This window comes from Rhinopithecus bieti, unplaced genomic scaffold, assembly GCF_001698545.2.
Source record: "Rhinopithecus bieti isolate Rb0 unplaced genomic scaffold, ASM169854v2 scaffold_7681, whole genome shotgun sequence".
In the NCBI taxonomy this organism is placed as follows: Eukaryota; Metazoa; Chordata; class Mammalia; order Primates; family Cercopithecidae; genus Rhinopithecus; species Rhinopithecus bieti.
The window spans coordinates 1758587-1769579 of record NW_016806571.1 but is presented as its reverse complement, the minus strand read 5'-3'; the positions used below and the strand labels follow the sequence as shown (position 1 = coordinate 1769579).

At 42.7% G+C, this 10993-nt stretch overlaps 1 long non-coding RNA gene across 1 annotated transcript; it reads left to right on the top strand.

The window, feature by feature from the left end:
* Nucleotides 1-415: 415 nt before the first annotated feature.
* LOC108532780 (uncharacterized) lies at nt 416-8825 on the top strand. The gene is made up of 2 exons (XR_001886548.1): nt 416-715; nt 8532-8825. It is a non-coding gene; the product is annotated as an uncharacterized LOC108532780 (long non-coding RNA).
* Nucleotides 8826-10993: the final 2168 nt, after the last annotated feature.

The window sequence follows — 10993 nt, the reverse complement described above, 5'->3', positions numbered from 1 at the left end:
CCTGGTGTAAGTAGTTTACTGGATGGGAATTTGGGGTCCTAGAAGCCTTCATCTTAATATTTATGTACCTCCTCTGAATTGAACAGGTGTTATAAAAGGGCAAACTGAAGCTAAAAGCTACCTGGAGAAGATGCCTGGAGCAGGGTTCAAGATCAGTGTAGCTTTTAGTCGCAGCCATAAACCATCTGAGCTTTGGGTAAGTCACTTGACCGCCAGGCCTGTTTCCTCATCATAACAGAATGGAATTCTGAATTCCCTTTCTGTTGTAATAGTCTGATTGCACGAGTTTCCCTTAGAGAAGTTTCATACCTGTTAGACCTCCTGCTGCCAGGAACTAACCTCCTGGGAGACAGGTCTTATTGTCATCCAGGCATATAGGAGGGTGTTGAGAAAACACTTGTAGTAGATGCTAGACTGTGCCATTCAAAGCTAGCTCCCTTTGTTATTGAAGAACTTATTTCCCTACATGTCAGGACTTCTGCTGGCTGATGGCCCCCTGCTGTGAGCTCTTTCAGGCATCACCCTTGGCTGCAAAAGGCTCCCTCTCCTGAGGTTACTACCTGCATCCCCGGAGGCAGACTTCATCCCATGTCTTCATCCACAGTTTGAACAAATTGGCTAAGAAGGTGCTAGACATGCAAAGGGACTATTTTTTTTTTAATTGAAATGTAGGAGGAGTATAGATCTCCAAGAACCAGAAGAGTCACATACATATGTAAGTGGATTCTGAAAGTGCTGAAGCGAGGGGAATGCAACATTAAGTTGGATGAGGGAGGATTTGTCAATATGAATGCACTCATCTGTGATACAGAATTTAACAACCTGGCAAGACCCCCAGGAGAGGGTTCTAACATGTTGTTAGGATGGCTCTGAAAGCATGAAGAAACTGATGGCTCAAATCACGTAAGGCAGAAATACCAGAATTGCTGTGGCAGAGGGTGGATCAAAAGTCTCAGAAAAATGAGCATGTAAGAATACTATGTGCTATTTAATGTGGAAAGTCCACCATCTGGTTATATTTAGTGAGAGGACACAGAAGATGCTCTGTTTCTCAAAGCAATACGAGATATACTAAAAAAAAAAAAATAAAAAAAAAAAAAATAAAAAGGCACCAGCATCTCCCAGAACCTATTGGTGGCTGTCCCTAATAAAGAACTAGTTTCACTAATAGTAATAGTCTGACAAGATCCCCCAAATAATAAAAGTAGGGTGGTAGTGCTTAACAATCAGAAGAAAATAATAGTCTGATAAGATCCCCCAAATAAAAGTAGGGTGGTAGTGCTTAACAATCAGAAGAAAAAGAGGTAAAACTGTGGTAATGAGGTAAGATTAGAGAGGTAAATGAATGCTGTGTCCCAAACAGGTAGAATACGTGAGTCTGGGAAACAAGAGGTAAAAGAAGAAATGGCCAATTTCATCATCATCCCCAGAAAACTACTTGTTGGAATTGGAATTAGGGCTTTCTGCGCCCACAACTCTGGGCTCTGTGGATTTAGAAAGTTAGGTCTTGATTTCCAAAGGAGATGTGCTTGTACCGGTGGACTTGACAAGAGTTCCATTGAACATTGAGTTTCAGCTGCTACCAGGCATTGTGGGCTCTTTGTACAAAGGCACCAGGCAAGGAAAGGAGTTGCCATCAAGTTCAGGGGCAAGTGACCTTGATAATCAGGAGAAGGTAAGGCTACTGTTTTATAATGAGGATAGGGAAAATACTTTTTCCACCCCTTTGCCTAACTTTAATGGTAAATGAACAAGGATGGCAGCCACGGCCTGAGAAAGGCGTGATGTCCAGAGGCTCAGACTCCTCAGAGAGGAGGGCCTGGATCATGCCACTGAGGTAGCAGAGGTACTGATGGAGGGTAAAGCAATTGAGAATGGGTGGTAGGGATGGAGATGATTAGTATCAGTTGAGGCCTTGAGACCAGCTGTAGCAGCAGAAGCTGTAATTTGACTGACTATTGTTTTTATTATAAGTTTACCCAGGAAAAGAAGACCCCCATGAATCCTGGAGGACCTGATGTTGGAACTTTTATAAAAGGACTCTGGGTGGCACAAGAGTAGATTATAGTAGACCTAAGATTGTGCTGCTCAGATCTTCCCCTTAAGGCAAGCTTATGGCTTACAGCTTACAGCCCACAGCTGTCTGCCCTGTCCAGGAATTGCCCTTGGTTGTGAAGAGCCCCCTTCCTACAAGCAGTCTTCCTCAAAGGCCAGTCATTGCAGAGGCATAAAGGCCACCCTCACCCCAACTGCAGACAATTCTGGAAGAGCATTCCAGCTCCAGGTTTCCCTGTGGGGTCAGCTGAGACTGTTGTCATTGCACTGAAGCTCAACAGAGCAAGCTGTTCCTCTACCCGGAGCTATTTGCCTTTCTTTCCCTCTAGATATTAATCCTGAGAGCACTGCCCAAGACATTTCCTGTAGGCTGCTATCTCAGAGCCCACTCTCTGTCAATCCTGACTTGCAGGAGTACGTTTAAAATATTGAGCTTGATACAAGAATTATTATCATGATAATAAGGATTATTTATATATTAGGTGCTCAATAAATATATGTTGAAGCAGTGATGAATGTCATTGCAGGACATTTTAATATGCTCATTGCTATAATCTCCTTAATGGAGTATTCATTTAACATGTCAAGCTCTAATATTAAGCAGAATCATATAAATCCTGTCAGAAAGAAAAAAAGCCCTTGAAAATCTCAGCATGATGCACTGTATCTTTTAATGGATCTCCTTTGGCCTGTTCTATATTCACTTGCCCAACAATCCTTGACTATGGGCCTATCCTACGTCTTTTCTGGAGTAACCAGGGGAAAAGTTATGTAAATTGTATACATTTTAAGAATTTGATCAAACCAACTCTGACTAGATTAGAGGTCAGCAAACTTTTTTTTTTTTATTATTGTTATACTTTAAGTTCTAGGGTACATGTGCATAACGTGCAGGTTTGTTACATATGTATACTTGTGCCATGTTGGTGTGCTGCACCCATCAACTCGTCAGCACCCATCAATTCGTCATTTATATCAGGTATAACTCCCAATGCAATCCCTCCCCCCTCCCCCATCCCCATGATAGGCCCCGGTGTGTGATGTTCCCCTTCCCGAGTCCAAGTGATCTCATTGTTCAGTTCCCACCTATGAGTGAGAACATGCGGTGTTTGGTTTTCTGTTCTTGTGATAGTTTGCTAAGAATGATGGTTTCCAGCTGCATCCATGTCCCTACAAAGGACGCAAACTCATCCTTTTTTATGGCTGCATAGTATTCCATGGTGTATATGTGCCACATTTTCTTAATCCAGTCTGTCACAGATGGACATTTGGGTTGATTCCAAGTCTTTGCTATTGTGAATAGTGCCGCAATAAACATACGTGTGCATGTGTCTTTGTAGTAGAATAATTTATAATCCTTTGGGTATATACCCAGTAGTGGGATGGCTGGGTCATATGGTACATCTAGTTCTAGATCCTTGAGGAATTGCCATACTGTTTTCCATAATGGTTGAACTAGTTTACAATCCCACCAACAGTGTAAAAGTGTTCCTATTTCTCCACATCCTCTCCAACACCTGTTGTTTCCTGACTTTTTAATGATTGCCATTCTAACTGGTGTGAGATGGTATCTCATTGTGGTTTTGATTTGCATTTCTCTGATGGCCAGTGATGATGAGCATTTTTTCATGTGTCTGTTGGCTGTATGAATGTCTTCTTTTGAGAAATATCTGTTCATATCCTTTGCCCACTTTTTGATGGGGTTGTTGGTTTTTTCTTGTAAATTTGTTTGAGTTCTTTGTAGATTCTGTATATTAGCCCTTTGTCAGATGAATAGATTGCAAAACTTTTCTCCCATTCTGTAGGTTGCCTGTTCACTCTGATGGTAGTTTCTTTTGCTGTGCAGAAGCTCTTTAGTTTAATTAGATCCCATTTGTCAAGCAAACTTTTTATGTAAAGATGCAGACAGTAAATATTTTGCGCTTCAGGGACCACATGGTCTCTGTTGTAATTACTGAACTCTGCCATGATAGGGTGAAAGTTACCATACATAATATGTAAATAAAAGGGAGTTACCGTATTCAAATAAAACAGAACTTACAATAATAGGTGTTAGGTCACATTTGGCCTGCAGGTGATATTTTGCCAATCACTAACCTATGTAATATACAGAACGTAAGAAATGAGATGGCTACTTGTCCTCCTTGGCCTGGAATTAGCTACCCTCTGTGTCATGTCCCTGGTTTCACAAATTGGCTAGTCTTCTCAATCAACAGGTATGTATTCAACCTATAGGTCCTAGGTATATAAAGGTAAACAAACATGATCCATGGCTGTTAGGGGCTAATAGAGAAGCAGAGGTGAGTCATGGTGGTACAGTTCCTTAAATATTACAAAGGATCCATGAAGAACAGAGTTCAGTGAAGACCCAGAAGAAGGGGTGACAGATTCTTCTTCCAGATTCTTTGAAAGTCATGAAATAGCATGGTGTGTCCATGGGCCCTGCACACTTGGAGGTTTGGTGATAAGGGGGGTCTGTGATAAGAGACCCAGCTGGAGGGGTAACCAGAGGTCAGAGCCATGGGCTCTATCCTCAACGCAATGGGAACAATGGAAGGATTTTAATCAGAGAACTAGCATGGTGAGATTTGTGTTTTATAAAGGCTCCTCCGAAAGCAGATTGCCGGATGATTGGATGGGATCAGCAAGTGACCATAGTAAAACCAGAGCACTTATCATTTTCTGATATTACAGGCAACCTACTTTTAGATTAAGTTTGTTGTTTATTTCTATTTGTCCTTGCTAGAGTACAAACACCAGGAAGGCATAGATTCATTCTGATTCCCCAGTACTGTTTTTCAAGGGCCTGTAACAGTACTGGGCAATAGTAGGCACTTAATATGTACTTGTTGAGTGAATATAATTAGTAAATTAAAGGTTTCTTTCTTTTTTTTTCTAACGTATATTTTTAGAGACAGGGTCTCACTATGTTGCCCAGGCTGGCCTCAAACTCCTGGGCTCAAGCAATTCTCCTCTTTAGCCTCTCAAGTATTTGGGAACTACAGGAGTGTATGCCTATGCGTCCAGCAGTTTCTCTTCTTGTGGTAAGAAAGAAGGTAATGTAATTCCAGTTTTAGTTTTATCAAAAGGCTGGAAGCAGAAAATATCTTCAGTAAATCAATTCACAAATATTTGGACTACAAGAAAGGCTATGGAAGATCCAAAATGACATAGATTAGCACAAGCAAAGATTCAAACTGAGAAACATTACCAGTTCCACAAAGGGCAGCTCCCAAGAGCAATGCGCAAAGGAAGAACTCTAGGCTAGGAATATGGAAATCTGTATTTTTATTTCAACCCTGCCACTTATTTACTATGTGAACGTGGCCATGCATCTTCTTACTCTAGCTCCCTATGGAATGAGACTGGTTCTTACTTATCTCAGCCTAACTCAGAGGGTCTAGCCCATAGTAGATGCTCAGCACACTTGTGTTAAGTGCCAGCTACAGCAGGAGTTAGGAGTGGACTCATGGTTCACAAAGTAGAAAAGGCAAGGCTCAGAGGATGGAAGGTAAACCCAATAGGAGTAAACCATCTCCTTTCACCTTTAATGACATAAAATTATGGCCAGGGATTCCCAGCTGTACCCCATCCAATTATTTCCTGGCTCTGTGGAAATTCTTGACAAGCAGATTTTTTACTGCGGGCAGAAAAATTCAGGCCCAGCTCAGTGCTCCATCTATAAGCCGGAGTCCTCCGAGAGAGGAGGCAGCTGCCTCCTGCTGAGGTCTGACACCCTCACTACAAGAAATGGGCTCCAATCTTAGCCAGGCCAGCACTCCACAGACACCATGGATGATCTCAGATCCCTGGAAAACCCTGACTTTAGCGAGTTTAAGGAGTACTTCTTGAAACCAGACTATTTCCCTCATAGGAACTACCCAGGCCCTCTCTTCAAAGCTCTTCCCTATTTAATTTTCCTCCATCTGCTTGGGTCTCTGTTCTGGAATAACACTTTATAGGCAAACTTTGCAGTGAAGGCCCTTAAAAAGGAAAGAGAGACTAAATATTTTAGAAAAGAAAGAACTCAGAAGGCAAGAATCAGAAATCTTATCCAAACTGGTAGTGAAAAAAGGGGAAATTAACTTTTCTATTTTCACGAAATCTCTTACAAGGTTGGGCTTGACCTCAGTACAACTTGGGGAAAAGTCTTGGGCTGTTCTTCAAGAAGCCAGGCGTGAGGAAGCATTACCTCTATTTTCTTTAGTTTGTTTTCTTCTGGAGCAGAAACAATGGGCAGGGGAGTGAGATTCACCAGGAAAGGGGGTGCACCTTTGGGCTATCCCATGAGCATGATTTCTTGTGTTTATTACCACTCCTCAAACACTTATCATGTTGGGCACTGTAGGTATAAAGGTGATTTAGACAAAGACTCTGCCTGAAGGAACTCACAGTATACCAGGGAAAGGGAAGCTCAGCCAATTACAACACAATATGCCAAATGTGTGCTGTCATGGAAGCCTTGACACGGTGCTATGGGAACACCAACTCTGTATGTTTCTCAACCTGCATTGAATTTTTAGATCAGGTCTGGTAAGTTGGTGGGTTTAGTGCATCAGAAATCACTCCTTTGGAAGAATAAGGAATCTGGTGGGAGAGCTCATTCTGAGGGAAGGATGATGAAGGAAGAATATGGTGAAGTTGGTCCTACTAAGAAAACCTTAGCCATGGAAGGATAATTCTGAGTACAGTTCGGTATCTGCCACTAAAGGGTGAATGGAAGAGATGTAAGGGGGAAGTACAAACCAGACTAGATACTCCACTTAAACATGTATGAATTGCTGGGGGCAGGCACATGGCTGAGGCACTCTCACTCGTGTAGTGCTGGAGCTGGCTCCTACCTGCTCACCAGAGCTGACTGTGTGCATCGCTCTCCAGTGACATCACTACGGTAGCTTGAAATCAGCCATGGTGGGAATATTTACACCATAGAATTTGGCAAGCCCTATAAATCAGGACTATTTTGTCCCACGGGGAGCTGCTTAGTAAACATTTGCCAGCATATGACTCTCGGAATATAATCAACAGGCTGAAGGACAAGATCTTATCTCCCAAGCCATTCTAGACCACAGTACAATTGGGCATGGTGAAGTTCCAATACAAGTGTTCTGAAAATGTGCATTGCAGAACACTCATCTTGCATACTTTATGTGCTTCTTGGAGTTTATACTACATACTAGCATATTAAAAGTTCTGAGGAAGTTGCATAAAGAAAGCTGCTTAATTTTTTAAATTTAGAGCAGTGCTTCTCAGACTTCAGTGTGTATATGATTCACTTGGGGATTTTGTTAACATTCAGGTCTGGGGTGAGACTTGAGTTTCTGTGTTTTTAAGAAGCTACCAAGTGATGCTGATACTGCTGGTTCAAGGACCATACTTTGAGAAGCAACAATGTAGTATTCCTTATTTAATGATGGAATCTAGCATGTTCTTGTTAATCTGTGTAACACAGGTTGGCATTCTGCAGAAACTTATCCTTGGAGTACCCTTTGGAAACATTTATAAAATAAGCACATGGTGGTATATGGGGTTGCGGGAGGTATAGACAGGCCCTGGTGGAGATTACAGTGTCCTCAGAGCAGGATGGAAGCTGTGGGGGCCAAAGGAGCAATAATTGACCCTGGGGAGACCACAGTTTTCAGAGAGAAAGCAATGGAGCTTGGTAGAAAACATTGCCAAGACAGACGTAGAGATGGAGACCTATCCAAGGGCATATGTGAGCCACAGTGAGACATGGCATGGGAAACTTCCAGAAAGTCTTGGTGGGAATGCTTGACAGGGAGCTGAGTTTCTGCATCATGTAGATGGTGGTATAAGCAAACAAAATATTACACGTTACTGTGAATATTACCTAGTTTCTGCCCATAGGGTAGTGAAGGCAGGCCAAAATGAATACATTCTCTCAAAAAGAATTGGCAACAGTTTGTAAGGGGTGACATGTTCTCTTGGAAGATGAGTAGAACCCCATTAAGCAAAGGTGGAGTATGAACCAGGGAAGGAGAAGGCCAGGAAAGGATGGTGTATGTGGTACAGGGAATGTGTTTTCGTTTCAAGGATCAGAGAAGGCAAAGGTATGCAGGGGACAGGCCAGATGGGGTGGAGCTGGGTCTCATGCCCAAGCTCTTTTTTCTACCTAGTGTCTGACTCCTGTGGAACCAGAGGCAAGTGCTGTCTGGAGCACAGTGGGGAGATTCGCATTCTGCAGAAGGCCAGGCACCTGCATGAGAGGAGACGCTAAGAGGATGGGGTTGTAGGGAAGGCAATGGGAGGAAAAACTGATTCCTAAGGAAATACACTTTTCAAAAGAAATCACCTGAAAAGTCAGGGGGCTGAATTATATTTAATGATTTGACATATTAGTTTGGCCTTATTGCTAAAGACAAAATTGCCTTTCCAAGGGAGACTCACCAGTATAATAAAACTAGAGGCAGTAGAAAGGCTTTCATTGGTTTCACATGGAACATGCTATACTTTAGGCCCAACAATTCAGCAACAGCACCATCAACCCAGATGGGGGTTGTGAGCAGAGTCCGAGATAGTCAGGAGGAAAGGAGAACGTGGGAGGTGGCGAGTGTCCACTGCAGCACCACTCACCGCTCTAGTCTGAGGACAGCCTGCTCTGTTAAAGCACCTGGTCCTCCTTCCCAAAGACTGCAGTCTCACCCTGCGTTATATTTTGTTCTGTGTATGTGTGTGTCTATCTCTCCTGCTAAGTGCTGAGCTTGCTAAGGAAAGGGACCTCATTTTGTGAAATAAATGATATTTACGAGCTCCTGTGCTATGGTCTGAATATTTGTGTCTCTCCAAAATTTGTATGTTGAAACCTAATCCCTCATGAGATGGTATTAGGAGATAAGGCCTTTGGGAGGAGATTAGGTCATGAAGGCAGAGCCCTCATTAATGAGATTAGTGCCCTTATAAAACAGACCCCAGAGAGTTGCCTCCTCCCTTCGGCCATGTGAGGACATATTGAGAAGAAGGCTAACTATGAACTAGGAAATGGACCCTCACCAGAAGTGTCTGATCTTGAACTTCCCAGCCTCCAGAACGTTGACCAATAAATGTTTGTTGTTTATTAGCCACCTAGTCCATGGCATTCTGTTATAGCAGCCTGAATGGACTAAAACAATCTGAGATTTCAAAAATGTTATCTCCTTCACTTCTCATAGCAGCTTGTCAAGGTGAGTATGATGTTCCCAAATTTACAGGAAAGGAAACCAAGTTTCAGAAAAAATAAGAGGCTTGTGAAAGTCCTATAGAAAGGAGCTCTAGCTCCCAGTTCAGTGCTTGTCTGCAATATGATAGCTTTCCCTTATTCAACTCTGTATTCCCCACAGAGCTTCATGCAGACACACAGTAGGCTTGTAAGACATGACTCAGTGAGCAATATTATGTCTGTTCATCCTTCATCCAGAAATTGTTTCAGAATTGATACCGAATGACTAGAGGGATATTGAAGAAAAAGATATTGCAAACTCAGAATCTTCACAATGAACTTTACAATTTGGATTTTTACCAATTATATGAAGCTTTTACAATTACAGGCCATTCTTTCAACAATGATTTCACTAGGGTTTCACTGATAGACACGGTCTCTGCCCACAATCTAATAGCATCGAGGATCACATAACAAGCCTTGGGCACTGAGCTTAACATCTGTTTCCATTTCAAAGTCTCACCCACAATTTATCATCTGCCTCTCTGTCCATGTGAAATAAAGTCTGTACTTGTATCTTCTAAATCAAAATAAGCCTTAAAGTGCAGGTGCCATTTGAGTTTCTTCATTTATCTGTGGTCAGTTTTATTTGACCTCTTTATCTTGATGAGCTTAAGGCTGTAGATTTTGGGGCAAAGGGACCGTGCCTTTGGTGAAAGCCCAGAGCAATGTGCTTTTAATAATAAACAGCTAAGAGGGAGGGTGGAAATAGAAGATTAGACTCCGAGATTAAAGGGGTGAGTACTGCCAGAGTAAGCACTGGGTCAACTCAGGTGGCTGATCACTCTGGCAGTGCAGAGAAGGGATAACTACTTTAATCTGGGCATAACCAGGGCATCTTCACAGAAAAGACAATATCTACGTTAAGACTTAAAGATCAAGTAGGAATGGACACGCAGAAGTAGGAATGTGTGCAAAAACTCAGAGAGAGCAGACATCACGGTGAGGAGGCAAGTGGTTCAGGACGATTGGACCTGAGAGTCTGACGGGAGGAAGTGTCAGGAAAACACCGTGCTGAGCTGTTGGATTTAATAGAGTGAGCAATGGAGAGTCAATGATGGGTTAGACAGGGAAGTGGCCTGATCAGATTTTTATTTTAGAAATATTACTCTGGCTGTGATGTGGAAATTGGTTTGTAGTTAGAGCAATTACGAGGGGGCAGGTTGACTAGAGAGGAAGCTGCTACAGTTGTCCAGGTGAAAGATTATTGTGCTAAACTGAGCAGAGGCCGTGGAGATGGCAGAGAATGGGCAGATTTGACAGTTATTTGGAAGGTGTTAGCAGTAGAATTTGGTGAATAATTGGTTGTAGGGATGGAGACATGGTAAAAGATGACTCAAGGCTGGTTGGCTTGAATCACAAAGAACCCAAGGTGATGTCATTCTCTGAGAGGGGAAGGTACGGGGAAGAGGAGAGTTTTCATTTTAACTTATACTGCTTGGGAATAGAGAATGAAGAGGAAAAGTTCATTTGTGTAGGAACTGAGGTGTCTGTGGGAGAGCCAGAGTGCAGGAGGTAGCTGGATATACAGGTCTGAGGATCAAAGTGAGAAGAGAGAGCTCCAAAAATACGTCAAAGAACAGACCATAAACATTTCTAGGACAGGCTTAGCTCAATGAGCCCTTGAAGGAAGCTGAGAAAGAGAGGTCAGAAGGAGAGGAGGGAGTCCAGGGGGCCGTGGCAGCCGTAGGGCCAAGGGGAGAGGGCAATTCAGGAAGGACG